General features: G+C 54.8%; 1 protein-coding gene across 2 annotated transcripts in view; it reads right to left on the bottom strand.

Moving 5' to 3' along the window:
* The window catches only part of zgc:152951 (uncharacterized protein LOC569013 homolog), a 131,659-nt gene extending 113,236 nt beyond the window's left edge, over window positions 1-18,423 (bottom strand). For both annotated transcript variants that reach the window (XM_038801700.1, XM_038801704.1), the window contains exon 1: window positions 18,100-18,423. The gene's annotated coding sequence lies outside the window, so the exon portion shown is untranslated. The remainder of the gene's footprint in view (window positions 1-18,099) is intronic.
* Between the last annotated feature and the right edge of the window lie 47 nt (window positions 18,424-18,470).

Here is an 18,470-nt window from a genome sequence, read left to right as displayed (position 1 = left end):
AAACACTGACATTACGGGCACAGGACCATTGACATTCCCAGCTAGACACACTGACATTCCCGGGCATACTGACATTCCCAGGCACACTGACATTCCCAGACAGAGACACATTGACATTCCTGGGCACGTTGGCATTCCCGGTGCACACTGGCATTCCCAGTGCACACTGGCATTCCCAGTGCACACTGGCATTCCCGGAAACACTGGCATTCCCAGTACACACTGACATTCCCGTTGCACACTGTCATTCCCGGGCACACTGACATTTCGTGTATACTGACATTCCCTGACACGCTGACATTCCTGGTGCACAGACACATTGACATTCCCAGACACACTGACATTCCCGGGCACACTAACATTCCTGGGCACAGATACAATGACATTCCTGGTCACACTGTCATTCCTGGGCACAGACACACTGACATTCCCGGGCACACTGATATTCCTGGGCACAGACACACTGAAATTCCCGAGGACACTGACATTCCGAGGCACAAACACACTGACATTCCCGGACACACTGACAGTCCCGGGCACAGGCCACACTGACAGTCCCAGACACACTGACATTCCCGGCCACACTGACATTCCCAGGCACAAACACACTGACATTCCCGGGCACAGGCACACTGACATTCTTGGGCACACTGACTTTCCCAGGCACATTCCCGGTGAACACTGACATTCCCAGAAACACTGACATTACGGGCACAGGAACACTTACATTCCCAGCTGGACATACTGACATTCACAGGCATACTAACATTCTCAGGCACAGACACATTGACATTCCCAGTGCACACTGACATTCCCAGGCACAGACACACACTGACATTCCGGGCTAGGCACACTGACATTCCCGTGCACAGACACAATGACATTCCTAGTCACAGACACATTGACATTCCTGGGCACACTGGCATTCCCGGTGCACACTGGCATTCTCGGTGCACACTGGCATTCCAGTGCACACTGGCATTCCTGGGCACAGACACAGTGACATTTCGGGTATACTGACATTCCCGGACATGCTGACATTCCTGGTGCACAGACACATTGACATTCCCAGACACACTGACATTCCCGGGCATGCTAACATTCCTGGGCACAGATACAATGACATTCCTGGTCACACTGTCATTCCTGGGCACAGACACACTGACATTCCCAGACACACTGACATTCCTGGGCACACTGACATTCCCAGGCACAAACACACTGACATTCCCGGGCACACTGACATTCCCGGGCACAGGCACACTGACATTCTTGGGCACACTGACTTTCCCAGGCACATTCCCGGTGAACACTGACATTCCCAGAAACACTGACATTACGGGCACAGGAACACTTACATTCCCAGCTGGACATACTGACATTCACGGGCATACTAACATTCTCAGGCACAGACACATTGACATTCCCAGACACACTGACATTCCCAGTGCACACTGACATTCCCAGGCACAGACACACACTGACATTCCGGGCTAGGCACACTGACATTCCCGTGCACAGACACAATGACATTCCTAGTCACAGACACATTGACATTCCTGGGCACACTGGCATTCCCGGTGCACACTGGCATTCTCGGTGCACACTGGCATTCCCGTTGCACACTGGCATTCCCGTTGCACACTGGCATTCCTGGGCACAGACACACTGACATTTCGGGTATACTGACATTCCCGGACATGCTGACATTCCTGGTGCACAGACACATTGACATTCCCAGACACACTGACATTCCCGGGCATACTAACATTCCTGGGCAGAGATACAATGACATTCCTGGTCACACTGATATTCCCGGGCACACTGATATTCCTGGGCACAGATACAATGACATTCCTGGTCACACTGACAGTCCCAGACACACTGACATTCCCGGTGCACATTGACATTCCCAGGCACACTGGCCTTCCTGGGCACAGACACACTGACATTCCCGGTGCACACTGGCATTCCCAGGCACACTGACATTCCCGGACACACACACTGACATTCCGGTGCACACTGACATTCCCAGGCACAGACACACACTAACATTCCGGGCTAGGCACACTGACGTTCCCAGTGCACACTGACATTCCCAGGCACAGACACACACTGACATTCCGGGCTAGGCACACTGACATTCCTGTGCACAGACACAATGACATTCCTGGTCACAGACACACTGACATTCCCGGTGCACAGACACATTGACATTCCTGGGCACACTGGCATTCCCGGTGCACACTGGCATTCCCTGTGCTCACTGACATTCCCGTTGCACACTGTCATTCCCGGACACAGACACACTGACATTTCGGGTAATCTGACATTCCCGGACACACTGACATTCCTGGTTCACAGAGGCATTCCGGGTACAGAAACATTCTGGGACACAGACACATTGACAATCCCAGGCACGACAAACTGACATTCCCAGGCATAGATACACTGACATTCCCGGGCAAATACACACTGAGATTCCTGGGCACATTGACTGTCCCGGGCACGACAAACTGACATTCCTGGGCACACTGCCATTCCCAGGAACAAACACATTGACATTCCCGGGCACAGACACACTGATAGTCCCAGACACACTGACATTCCCGGTGCACAGTGACATTCCCGGGCTCACTGACATTCCCGTGCACAGACACACTGACATTCCCAGGCACACACACACTGACATTCCCAGTGCACACTGACATTCCCAGGCACAGACACACACTGACGTTCCGGGCTAGGCACACTAACATTCCCGTGAACAGACACACTGACATTCCCAGTGCACACTGACATTCCCGTGCACAGACACAATGACATTCCTGGTCACAGACACACTTGACATTCCCGGTGCACAGACACATTGACATTCCTGGGCACACTGGCATTCCCAGGGCACACTGGCATTCCCAGGGCACACTGGCATTCGCGTTGCACACTGTCATTCCCAGGCACGGACACACTGACATTTCGGGTATACTGACATTCCCAGACACACTGACATTCCTGGTTCACAGAGGCGTTCCGGGTACAGAAACATTCTGGGACACAGACACACTGACATTCCCAGACACACTGACGTTCCCGGGCACACTGACATTCCCATGCACAGTCATTCCCGGGGCACTCGGACATTCCCGGGCACAGGCGCACTGACATTCCCAGGCACAGACACACTGACATTCCTGGGCACATTGACTGTCCCGGGCACAGACGCACTGACATTCCTGGGCACATTGACTGTCCCGGGCACGACAAACTGACATTCCTGGGCACACTGCCATTCCCAGGCACAAACACACTGACATTCCCGGGCACAGACACACTGACAGTCCCAGCCACACTGACATTCCCGGTGCACAGTGACATTCCCGGGCACACTGACATTCCCGGTGCACACTGACATTCCCAGGCACAGACACACCCATATGCCCTGGCATAGACACACTGACATTCCCGCGCACAGGCATAATGACATTCCAGGTCACACTGACATTCACGAGCACAGACACACTGACATTCCTGGGCACACTGACATTCCTGGGCACTCTGACATTCCCGGGCACAGACACACTGACATTCCGGGTATACTGATATTCCCGGGCACATTGGCATTCCCAGACATACTGACATTCCGGGTGCACAGAGGCATTCCGCGCACAGAAATATTCCGGGCACAAAGACATTCCGGGGCACAGACACACTGACATTCCTGGTGCACAGTCACACTGACATTCCTGGTGAACACGGACTATCGCAAACACACTGACATTCCGGGCACAGGAACACTGACACTCCCGGCTAGGCACCCTGACATTCCCGGGCATATGGACCTTCTCGGGCACAGACACCTTGACATTCCCGGACACAATGACACTCCCGGGCACAGACACACTGACATTCCCGGTGCACACTGACATTCCCGGGCAAGCTGACATTCCCGGGCACAGGCACAATGACATTCCTGGTCACACTGACATTCCCAGGCAAGACAGACTGACATTCCTGGGCACATTGACATTCCCGGGCACAGAGACACTGACATTCCTTGGCACAGACACACTGGCATTCCTCATGCACACTGACATTCCCGGTCACAGACACACTGACATTCCTTGTGCACATTGACATTCCCGGGCACACTGACATTTCGGGTATACTGACATTCCCGGACACGCTGACATTCCCGGACACAGATACAATGACATTCCTGGTCACACTGACATTCTTGGGCACAGACACACTAACATTCCCGGGAACGCTGATAATCCTGGGCACAGACACACTGACATTCCCGAGCACACTGACATTCCGAGGCACAATCACACTGACATTCCCAGACACACTGACATTCCCGGTGCACATTGACATTCCCGGTGCACATTGACATTCCCAGGCACAGTGGCATTCCCGGGCACAGACACACTGACATTCCCGGTTCACACTGACATTCCCAGGCACACTGACATTCCCGGACACACACACACTGACATTCCCAGGCACAGACACGCACTGACATTCCAGGCTAGGTACACTGACATTCCCGTGTACAGACACAATGACATTCCTGGTCACATACACACTGACATTCCCGGTGCACACTGACATTCCTGGTGTACATTGACATTTCCAGACACACTGGCATTCCCGGTGCACAGTGACATTCCCAGTACACACTGACATTCTCGGTGCACAGACACACTGACATTCCCAGACACACTGGCATTCCCGGTGCACAGTGACATTCCCAGTACACACTGACATTCTCGGTGCACAGACACACTGACATTCCCAGGCACACTGACATTCCCGGTGCATAGTGACATCCCGGTGCACACTGACATTCTCGGTGCACATTGACATTCCCAGGTACACTGACATTCCCGGTGCATAGTGGCATCCCGGTGCACACTGACATTCTCGGTGCACATTGACATTCCTGGTGCACAGACACACTGACATTCCCGGGCACACTGACATTCCCGGTGCATAGTGACATTGCTGATTGCACACTGACATTCCAGGTGCACAGACACACTGACATTCCCGGTGCACACTAACATTCCCGGTACGCGCTGACATTCCTGGTGCACAAACACACCGACATTCCCGGTGCACAGTGATATTTCCGGTACGCGCTGACATTCTTTGGCACAGACACGCTGACATTCCCGGGCACACTGACATTCCCGGTGCACAGACACACTGCCATTCACAGTGTACACTGCCATTCCCAGTGCACAGACACACAGATTCCCGGTGCACACTGACATTTCCGGTGCACACTGACATTCCCGGTGAACAGACACACTGACATTCCCGTGCACACTAACATTCCCGGTGCACTGACACAATGACATTCCCGGTGCACAGTGACATTCCCGGGCACAGACACACTGACATTTCGGGTATACTGACATTCCCGGACACACTGACATTCCTGGTTCACAGAGACATTCCGGGTACAGAAACATTCTGGGACACAGACACACTGACAGTCCCAGACACACTGACGTTCCCGGGCACAGTCATTCCCGGGGCACTGTGACATTCCCAGGCACAGACGCACTGAGATTCCAGGGCACATTGACTGACCCGGGCACGACAAACTGACATCCCTGGGCACACTGCCATTCCCAGGCACAAACACACTGACATTCCCGGGCACAGACACACTAACAGTCCCAGACACACTGACATTCCCGGTGCACACTGACAGTCCCAGACACACTGACATTCCCGGTGCACACTGACATTTCCGGTGCACACTGACGTTCCCGGTGCACAGACACACTGACATTCCCGTGCACACTAACATTCCCGGTGCACACTGACGTTCCCGGTGCACAGACACACTGACATTCCCGTGCACACTAACATTCCCGGTGCACTGACACACTGACATTCCCGGTGCACAGTGACATTCCCGGGCACACTGACATTGCCGGTGCACACTGACATTGCCGGTACACACTGACATTCCCGGGCACAGACACAATGACATTCCCGGGCACAGACACACTGACAGTTTCAGGCACACTGACTATCCCGGTCACACTAATGTTCCCGGTGCACACTGACATTCCTGGGCACACTGACATTCCCGGACACACTGACATTCCCAGTAACACTTGCATACCCAAGCACACTGACATTCCCGGTGTACACTGACATTCCGGGTGCACATACACACTGACACTCCCGGTCACAATGACATTCCCAGGAACACTGATATTCCCGGTGCACACTGACATTCCCGGTGCACAGGAACACTGACATTCCTGGCTAGGCTTTACTCCCGGGCATATGGACATATTCGGGCACAGACACCTTGACATTCCCAGACACAATGACACTCCCGGGCACAGACACACTGGCATTCCCGGTGCACACTGACATTCCCGGGCAAGCTGACATTCCCGGGCACAGGCACAATGGCATTCCTGGTCACACTGACATTCCCGGGCAAGACAGACTGACATTCCTGGGCACACTGACATTCCCGAGCACAGAGACACTGACATTTCTTGGCACAGACACACTGACATTCCCAGGCACAGACACACTGACATTCCCGGGCACTTTGACATTCCCAGTGCACAGACACACTGACATTCCCGGGTACACTGACATTCCTGGGCACCGACACACTGACATTCCCGGGCACAAACACACTGACATTCCCGGGCACAGGCACACTGAGATTCCCGGGCACAGACACACTGACATTCCCGGGCACAGGCACACTGACATTCCCAGGCACAAAAACACTGACATTCCCGAGCACAAAAACACTGACATTCCCAGGCACAGACACACTAACAGTCCCAGACACACTGACATTCCCGGTGCACACTGACATTCCCGGTGCACAGACACACTGACATTCCCGTGCACACTAACATTCCCGGTGCACTGACACACTGACATTCCAGGTGCACAGTGACATTCCCGGTGCACAGTGACATTCCCGGGCACACTGAAATTGCCGGTGCACACTGACATTGCCGGTGCACACTGACATTGCCGGTACACACTGACATTCCCGGGCACATTGACATTCCCGGGCACAGACACAATGACATTCCCGGGCACAGACACACTAACAGTCCCAGACACACTGACATTCCCGTGCACACTAACATTCCCGGTGCACTGACACACTGACATTCCAGGTGCACAGTGACATTCAAGGTGCACAGTGACATTCCCGGGCACACTGACATTGCCGGTGCACACTTACATTGCCGGTGCACACTTACATTGCCGGTACACACTGACATTCCCGGGTACATTGACATTCCCGGGCACAGACACAATGACATTCCCGGGCACAGACACAATGACATTCCCGGGCACAGACACACTGACAGTTTCAGGCACACTGACTATCCCGGGCACACTAATGTTCCCGGTGCACACTGACATTCCTGGGCACACTGACATTCCTGGGCACACTGACATTCCTGGGCACACTGACAGTCCCAGACACACTGACATTCCCGGTGCACACTGACATTTCCGGTGCACACTGACGTTCCCGGTGCACAGACACACTGGCATTCCCATGCACACTAACATTCCCGGTGCACTGACACACTGACATTCCAGGTGCACAGTGACATTCCCGGTGCACAGTGACATTCCCGGGCACACTGACATTGCCGGTACACACTGACATTCCCGGGCACAGACACAATGACATTCCCGGGCACAGACACAATGACATTCCCGGGCACAGACACAATGACATTCCCGGGCACAGACACACTGACAGTTTCAGGCACACTGACTATCCCGGGCACACTAATGTTCCTGGTGCACACTGACATTCCTGGGCACACTGACATTCCCGGACACACTAACATTCCCGGTGCACTGACACACTGACATTCCAGGTGCACAGTGACATTCCCGGTGCACAGTGACATTCCCGGGCACACTGACATTGCCGGTGCACACTGACATTGCCGGTACACACTGACATTCCCGGGCACATTGACATTCCCGGGCACAGACACAATGAAATTCCCGGGGACAGACACACTGACAGTTTCAGGCACACTGACTATCCCGGGCACACTAATGTTCCCGGTGCACACTGACATTCCTGGGCACACTGACATTCCCGGACACACTGACATTCCCAGTAACACTTGCATACCCAAGCACACTGACATTCCCGATGCACACTGACAATCCCGATGCACACTGACATTCCCGGTGTACACTGACATTCCCAGACACACTGACATTCCCAGACACACTGACATTCCGGGTGCACATACACACTGACACTCCCGGTCACAATGACATTCCCAGGAACACTGATATTCCCGGTGCACACTGACATTCCCGGTGCACAGGAACACTGACATTCCTGGCTAGGCATTCCTCCCGGGCATATGGACATATTCGGGCACAGACACCTTGACATTCCCGGACACAATGACACTCCCGGGCACAGACACACTGACATTCCCGGTGCACACTGACATTCCCGGGCAAGCTGACATTCCCGGGCACAGGCACAATGACATTCCTGGTCACACTGACATTCCCGGGCAAGACAGACTGACATTCCTGGGCACACTGACATTCCCGAGCACAGAGACACTGACATTTCTTGGCACAGACACACTGACATTCCCAGTGCACAGACACACTGACATTCCCGGGTACACTGACATTCCTGGGCACCGGCACACTGACATTCCCGGGCACAAACACACTGACATTCCCGGGCACAGGCACACTGACATTCCCGGGCACAGGCACACTGACATTCCCGGGCACAGGCACACTGACATTCCCGGGCACAGGCACACTGACACTCCCAGTGAACACTGACATTCCCAGAAACACTGACATTCTCAGCTAGGCTCACTGACATTCCCGGGCATACTGACATTCCTGGGCACGCTGGCATTCCCGGTGCACACTGGCATTCCCAGTGCACACTGGAATTCCCAGGCACAGGCACACTGACATTCCCAGGCACAGGCACACTGACATTCCCGGGCACAGACACACTAACAGTCCCAGACACACTGACATTCCCGGTGCACACTGACGTTCCCGGTGCAGAGACACACTGACATTCCCGTGCACACTAACATTCCCGGTGCACTGACACACTGACATTCCAGGTGCACAGTGACATTCCCGGTGCACAGTGACATTCCCGGGCACACTGACATTGCCGGTGCACACTGACATTGCCGGTACACACTGACATTCCCGGGCACAGACACAATGACATTCCCGGGCACAGACACACTGACAGTTTCAGGCACACTGACTATCCCGGGCACACTAATGTTCCCGGTGCACACTGACATTCCTGGGCACACTGACATTCCCGGACACACTGGCATTCCCAGTAACACTTGCATACCCAAGCACACTGACATTCCCGATGCACACTGACATTCCGATGCACACTGACATTCCCGGTGTACACTGACATTCCCGGTGTACACTGACATTCCGGGTGCACATACACACTGACACTCCCGGTCACAATGACATTCCCAGGAACACTGATATTCCCGGTGCACACTGACATTCCCGGTGCACAGGAACACTGACATTCCTGGCTAGGCTTTACTCCCGGGCATATGGACATATTCGGGCACAGACACCTTGACATTCCCGGACACAATGACACTCCCGGGCACAGACACACTGACATTCCCGGGCAAGCTGACATTCCCGGGAAAGCTGACATTCCCGGGCACAGGCACAATGACATTCCTGGTCACACTGACATTCCCGGGCAAGACAGACTGACATTCCTGGGCACACTGACATTCCCGAGCACAGAGACACTGACATTTCTTGGCACAGACACACTGACATTCCCAGGCACAGACACACTGACATTCCCGGGCACTTTGACATTCCCAGTGCACAGACACACTGACATTCCCGGGTACACTGACATTCCTGGGCACCGACACACTGACATTCCCGGGCACAAACACACTGACATTCCCGGGCACAGGCACACTGACATTCCCGGGCACAGGCACACTGACATTCCCGGGCACAGGCACACTGACATTCCCGGGCACAGGCACACTGACATTCTTGGGCACAGACTCACTGACATTCCCGGGCACAGACACACTGACACTCCCAGTGAACACTGACATTCCCAGAAACACTGACATTCTCAGCTAGGCTCACTGACATTCCCGGGCATACTGACATTCCTGGGCACGCTGGCATTCCCGGTGCACACTGGCATTCCCAGTGCACACTGGAATTCCCAGTGCACACTGGAATTCCCAGGCACAGGCACACTGACATTCCCAGGCACACTGACATTCCCGGGCACAGACACACTAACAGTCCCAGACACACTGACATTCCCGGTGCACACTGACGTTCCCGGTGCACAGACACACTGACATTCCCGTGCACACTAACATTCCCGGTGCACTGACACACTGACATTCCAGGTGCACAGTGACATTCCCGGTGCACAGTGACATTCCCGGGCACACTGACATTGCCGGTGCACACTGACATTGCCGGTGCACACTGACATTCCCGGGCACAGACACAATGACATTCCCGGGCACAGACACACTGACAGTTTCAGGCACACTGACTATCCCGGGCACACTAATGTTTCCCGGTGCACACTGACATTCCTGGGCACACTGACATTCCCAGACACACTGGCATTCCCAGTAACACTTGCATACCCAAGCACACTGACATTCCCGATGCACACTGACATTCCCGGTGTACACTGACATTCCCGGTGTACACTGACATTCCGGGTGCACATACACACTGACACTCCCGGTCACAATGACATTCCCAGGAACACTGATATTCCCGGTGCACACTGACATTCCCGGTGCACAGGAACACTGACATTCCTGGCTAGGCTTTACTCCCGGGCATATGGACATATTCGGGCACAGACACCTTGACATTCCCGGACACAATGACACTCCCGGACACAGACACACTGACATTCCCGGGCAAGCTGACTTTCCCGGGAAAGCTGACATTCCCGGGCACAGGCACAATGACATTCCTGGTCACACTGACATTCCCGGGCAAGACAGACTGACATTCCTGGGCACACTGACATTCCCGAGCACAGAGACACTGACATTTCTTGGCACAGACACACTGACATTCCCAGGCACAGACACACTGACATTCCCGGGCACTTTGACATTCCCAGTGCACAGACACACTGACATTCCCGGGTACACTGACATTCCTGGGCACCGACACACTGACATTCCCGGGCACAAACACACTGACATTCCCGGGCACAGGCACACTGAGATTCCCGGGCACAGGCACACTGACATTCCCGGGCACAGGCACACTGACATTCCCGGGCACAAAAACACTGACAGTCCCAGACACACTGACATTTCCGGTGCACACTGACGTTCGCGGTGCACACTGACGTTCCCGGTGCACAGACACACTGACATTCCCGTGCACACTAACATTCCCGGTGCACTGACACAATGACATTCCAGGTGCACAGTGACATTCCCAGTGCACAGTGACATTCCCGGTGCACAGTGACATTGCCGGTGCACACTGACATTGCCGGTGCACACTGACATTGCCGGTACACACTGACATTCCCGGGCACATTGACATTCCCGGGCACAGACACATTGACATTCCCGGTGCACACTGACATTTCCGGTGCCCACTGACATTTCCGGTGCACACTGACGTTCCCGGTGCACAGACACACTGACATTCCCGTGCACACTAACATTCCCGGTGCACTGACACACTGACATTCCAGGTGCACAGTGACATTCCCGGTGCACAGTGACATTCCCGGGCACACTGACATTGCCGGTGCACACTGGCATTGCCGGTACACACTGACATTCCCGGGCACATTGACATCCCGGGCACAGACACAATGACATTCCCGGGCACAGACACAATGACATTCCCGGGCACTGACTCACTGACAGTTTCAGGCACACTGACTATCCCGGGCACACTAATGTTCCCGGTGCACACTGACATTCCTGGGCACACTGGCATTCCTGGGCACACTGACGTTCCCGGGCACACTGACATTCCCGGTGCACACTGACATTTCCGGTGCACACTGACGTTCCCGGTGCACAGACACACTGACATTCCCGTGCACACTAACATTCCCGGTGCACTGACACACTGACATTCCAGGTGCACAGTGACATTCCCGGTGCACAATGACATTCCCGGGCACACTGACATTGCCGGTGCACACTGACATTGCCGGTACACACTGACATTCCCGGGCACAGACACAATGACATTCCCGGGCACAGACACACTGACAGTTTCAGGCACACTGACTATCCCGGGCACACTAATGTTCCTGGTGCACACTGACATTCCTGGGCACACTGACATTCCCGCACACACTAACATTCCCGGTGCACTGACACACTGACATTCCAGGTGCACAGTGACATTCCCGGTGCACAGTGACATTGCCGGTGCACACTGACATTGCCGGTACACACTGACATTCCCGGGCACATTGACATTCCCGGGCACATTGACATTCCCGGGCACAGACACACTGACAGTTTCAGGCACACTGACTATCCCGGGCACACTGACATTCCCAGTAACACTTGCATACCCAAGCACACTGACATTCCCGATGCACACTGACATTCCCGATGCACAATGACATTCCCGGTGTACACTGACATTCCCAGACACACTGACATTCCGGGTGCACATACACACTGACACTCCCGGTCACAATGACATTCCCAGGAACACTGATATTCCCGGTGCACACTGACATTCCCGGTGCACAGGAACACTGACATTCCTGGCTAGGCTTTACTCCCGGGCATATGGACATATTCGGGCACAGACACCTTGACATTCCCGGACACAATGACACTCCCGGGCACAGACACACTGGCATTCCCGGTGCACACTGACATTCCCGGGCAAGCTGACATTCCCGGGCACAGGCACAATGACATTCCTGGTCACACTGACATTCCCGGGCAAGACAGACTGACATTCCTGGGCACACTGACATTCCCGAGCACAGAGACACTGACATTTCTTGGCACAGACACACTGACATTCCCAGGCACAGACACACTGACATTCCCGGGCACTTTGACATTCCCAGTGCACAGACGCACTGACATTCCCGGGTACACTGACATTCCTGGGCACCGACACACTGACATTCCCGGGCACAAACACACTGACATTCCCGGGCACAGGCACACTGACATTCCCGGGCACAGGCACACTGACATTCCCTGGCACAGACACACTGACATTCCCGGGCACAGACACACTGACACTCCTAGTGAACACTGACATTCCCAGAAACACTGACATTCTCAGCTAGGCTCACTGACATTCCCGGGCATACTGACATTCCTGGGCACGCTGGCATTCCCGGTGCACACTGGCATTCCCAGTGCACACTGGAATTCCCAGGCACAGGCACACTGACATTCCCAGGCACAGGCACACTGACATTCCCAGGCACACTGACATTCCCAGACAGAGACACACTGACATTCCGGGCATAGGAACACTGATATTCCCGGCTAGGCATATTCTCGGGCACAGACACTTTGACATTCCCTGACACAGAATTATTGACATTCCTGGGCACACTGGCATTCCCGGTGCACACTGGCATTCCCAGTGTACACTGACATTCCTGGTGCACAGACACATTCCGGGCACAGGAATATTCCGGGACACAGACACACTGACAGTCCCAGACACACTGACGTTCCCGGGCACACTGACATTCCCGTGCACAGTCATTCCCGGGGCACTCTGACATTCCCGGGCACCGACGCACTGACATTCCCAGGCACAGACACTGACATTCCAGGGCACAGACACACTGACATTCCCAGGCACACTGATAATCCTGGGCACAGACACACTGACATTCCCGAGCACACTGACATTCCGAGGCACAAACACACTGACATTCCCGGACACACTGACAGTCCCGGGCACAGGCACACTGACAGTCCCAGACACACTGACATTCCCGGTGCACATTGACATTCCCAGGCACACAGGCATTCCCGGGCACAGACGCACTGACATTCCCAGGCACAGACACACACTGACATTCCGGGCTAGGCACACTGACATTCTCGTGCACAGACACAATGATATTCCTGGTCACAGACACACTGAGATTCCTGGGCACATTGACTGTCCCGGACACGGCAAACTGACATTCCCAGGCATAGATACACTGACATTCCCGGGCATACTGACATTCCCAGGCTCACTGACATTCCCGGACAGAGACACACTGACATTCCGGGCGAGGCACACTGATATTCCCGTGCACAGACACAATGACATTCCTGGTCACACTGACATTCCTGGTGCACACTGGCATTCCCAGACACAGACACACTTGCATTCCCAGTGCACACTGACATTACCAGGCACAGACACACACTGACATCCCGGGCTAGGCACACTGGCATTCCCGTGCACAGACACAATGACATTCCTGGTCACAGACACATTGACATTCCTGGGCACACTGGCATTCCCGGTGCACACTGGCATTCCCGGGCACAGGCTCACTCACATTCCCGGGCACAGGCAGACTGACATTCCCGGTACACACTGACATTCCCGGGCACACTGACATTCCCTGTACACACTGACATTCCCGGGCACACTCTGACATTCCCGGTCACAGGCACACTGACATTCCCGGGTAGACTGACATTCCCTGTACACACTGACATTCCCGGGCACACTGACATTCATGGTACACACTGACATTCCCGGGCACAGACATACTGACATTCCCGGGCACACTGACATTCCCGGTGCACACTGACATTCCCGGTGCACAGACACACTGGCATTCCCGGGCACACTGACATTCCCGGGCACACTGACATTCCCGGTGCATAGTGACATTCCCGGTGCACACTGATGTTCCCGATGCACAGACACAGACATTCCCGGTGCACAGACACACTGGCATTCCCGGGCACAGGCTCACTCACATTCCCGGGCACAGGCAGACTGACATTCCCGTTACACACTGACATTCCCGGGCACACTGAAATTCCCTGTACACACTGACATTCCCGGGCACACTCTGACATTCCCGGTCACAGGCACACTGACATTCCCGGGCAGACTGACATTCCCTGTACACACTGACATTCCCGGGCACACTGACATTCCCGGTACACACTGACATTCCCGGGCACAGACATACTGACATTCCAGGGCACACTGACATTCCCGGTACACGCTGACATTCCCGGGCACACTGACATTCCCGGGCAAAGACACACTGACATTCCCTCTCACACCGGCATTAGCGGGCACAGACACACGGACATTCCCGGTACACACTGACATTCCCGGGCACACTGACATTCCCGGGCACAGAAACACTGACATTCCCGGTGCACAGACACACTGACATTCCCGATGCACACTGACATTCCCGGTGCACACTGACATTCCAGGTACACACTGATATTCCCGAGCACACTGACATTCTCGGTGCAGAGTGACATTCCCGGTGCACAGACACACTGGCATTCCCGGGCACACTGACATTCCCGGGCACAGGCGCACTGACATTCACGGGCACAGGCACACTGACATTCCCGGTACACACTGACATTCCTGGGCAGACTGACATTCCCTGTACACACTGACATTCCCGGGCACAGACATACTGACATTCTAGGGTACACTGACATTCCCGGTACAGACTGACATTCCCGGGCACACCGACATTAGCGGGCACAGACACACGGACATTCCCAGTACACACTGACATTCCTGGGCACACTAATATTCCCGGGCACAGACACACTGACATTCGCGGTACACACTGACATTCCCGGGCACAAACACACTGACATTCCCGGTCCACACTGACATTCACGGGCACAGACACACTGACATTCCCGGGCACTTTGACATTCCCGGTGCACAGACACACTAACATTCCTGATGTACACTGACATTCCCGGGCACAGACACTGACATTTCTGGTGCACACTGACATTCCCGGACACAGGCACACTGACGTTCCCGGTGCACACTGACATTCCCGAGCATAGACACACTGACATTCCCGGGCACATTGACATACCCGGGCCCAGACACACTGCCATTCCCGGGCACAGACACACTGACATTCCCAATGCACACTGACCTTCCTGGACACAGACACACATACATTCCCGGGTACACTGACATTCCCGGGCACATTGACATTCCCGGGCACAGACACCATGACATTCCCGGGCACAGACACACTGACAGTCTCAGGCACACTGACATTTCCGGACACACTGACATTCCCAGGAACACTTGCATTCCCGGGCAAACTGACATTCCCGGGCACACTGACATTCCCGGTGCACACTGAGATTCCCGAGTATAGACACACTGACATTCCCGGGCACATTGACATACCCGGGCCCAGACACACTGCCATTCCCGGGCACAGACACACTGACATTCCCAATCCACACTGACCTTCCTGGACACAGACACACATACATTCCCGGGTACACTGACATTCTCGGGCACATTGACATTCCCAGGCACAGACACCATGACATTCCCGGGCACAGACACACTGACAGTCTCAGGCACACTGACATTTCCGGACACACTGACATTCCCAGGAACACTTGCATTCCCGGGCAAACTGACATTCCCGGGCACACTGACATTCTCGGTGCCCACTGACATTCCCGGGCACAGACACACTGAAATTCCCGGTCACACAGGCATTCCCAGGTACAGGAACACTGACATTCCCGGGCACAGACACACTGGCGTTCCCGGTCACACTGACATTTCCAGACACACTGGCATTCCCGGTGCACAGTGACATTCCCAGTACACACTGACATTCCCAGTTCACAGACATACTGACATTTCCGGACGCAATGACATTCCCGGTGCACACTGCATTCCCGGCACACTGACATTCCCGGTGCACAGATACACTGACATTCCCGGGCACACTGACATTCCCGGTGCATAGTCACATTCCTGATGCACACTGACATTCCCGGTGCACACTGACATTCCCGGTGCACAGACACACCGACATTCCCGGTGCACAGTAACATTTCCGGTGCACAGACACACTGACATTTCTTGGCACAGGCACACTGGCATTCCCAGTGCACAGACACAATGAGATTCCCGGTGCGCACTGACCTTTCCGGTGCACACTGACATTCCCGGTGCACAGACACACTGACATTCCCGTGCACACTGACATTCCCGTGCACACTGACATTCCCGGTGCATAGTGACATTCCCACTGCACAGACACACTGACATTCCAGGTTCACACTGACATTCCCCGTGCGCACTGACCTTTCCGGTGCACACTGACATTCCCAGTGCACAGACACACTGACATTCCCGTGCACACTGACATTCCCAGTGCACAGTGATATTCCCGGTGCACAGACACACTGGCATTCCTGGGCACACTGACATTCCCGGTGGATAGTGACATTCCCGGTACACACTGACATTCCCGGTACACACTGACATTCCCGGTGCACAGTCACACTGGCATTCCCGGTGCATAGTGACATTTCCACTGCACAGACACACTGACATTCCCGGTGCACACTGACACTCCCGGTACACACTGACCTTCCCGATGCACTGACATACTGACATTCCAGGTTCACACTGACATTCCCAGGAACACTGATATACCCGGTGCACAGACACACTGACATTCCCGGGCACATTGACATTCCCAGTGCACAGACACACTGGCATTCCCGGGCACACTGACATTCCCGGTGCATAGTGACATTCCCGGTGCACAGACACACTGGCATTCCCGGACACACTGACATTCCCGGGCACAGACACACTGACATTCCCGGGCACACTGACATTCCCGGTACACACTGACATTCCCGGGCACAGACACACTGACATTCCCTGTACACACTGACATTCCCGGTGCACAGACACACTGACATTTCCGGGCACACTGACATTCCCGGTCCACACTGACATTCCCGGTGTAATTGGGGATTTTCTCACCCAGCTCACGGTCTCTGAAGCTCCGCCTGAGGTTGCCCCCGGGTCCGAAAGTCCGGCGAGCAATTCCCGCGGTAAATGCTTCCGGCTGGGTGGCCGCACCATCACTGCGGGGATTTTCAAAACTCTGCCTTTCCCAGTGATCCAACCAGAAGTGCCCGAACCAGATACAAATCCCAGCTGGCTAGGGGCGGGGAAGAGAGTTCGTCCTTTCTTGTGACCGCCTGTTGTTACTGATAAAGATTGACAGTGGAGCGGAACCTTTGTGCGGGTGTCCCGGGGACGGGGGAACGCGCGGCAGCGGGCGTGTGTCCCGGGGACGGGGAGCGCGCGGCAGCGGGCGTGTGTCCCGGGGACGGGGAGCGCGCGGCAGC

The sequence above is a fragment of the Scyliorhinus canicula genome, chromosome 7 (genome assembly GCF_902713615.1).
Source record: "Scyliorhinus canicula chromosome 7, sScyCan1.1, whole genome shotgun sequence".
Classification (NCBI taxonomy): domain Eukaryota; kingdom Metazoa; phylum Chordata; class Chondrichthyes; order Carcharhiniformes; family Scyliorhinidae; genus Scyliorhinus; species Scyliorhinus canicula.
Note: the sequence above shows the minus strand (reverse complement) of the source record. Positions and strands in the feature narration are given on the sequence as shown.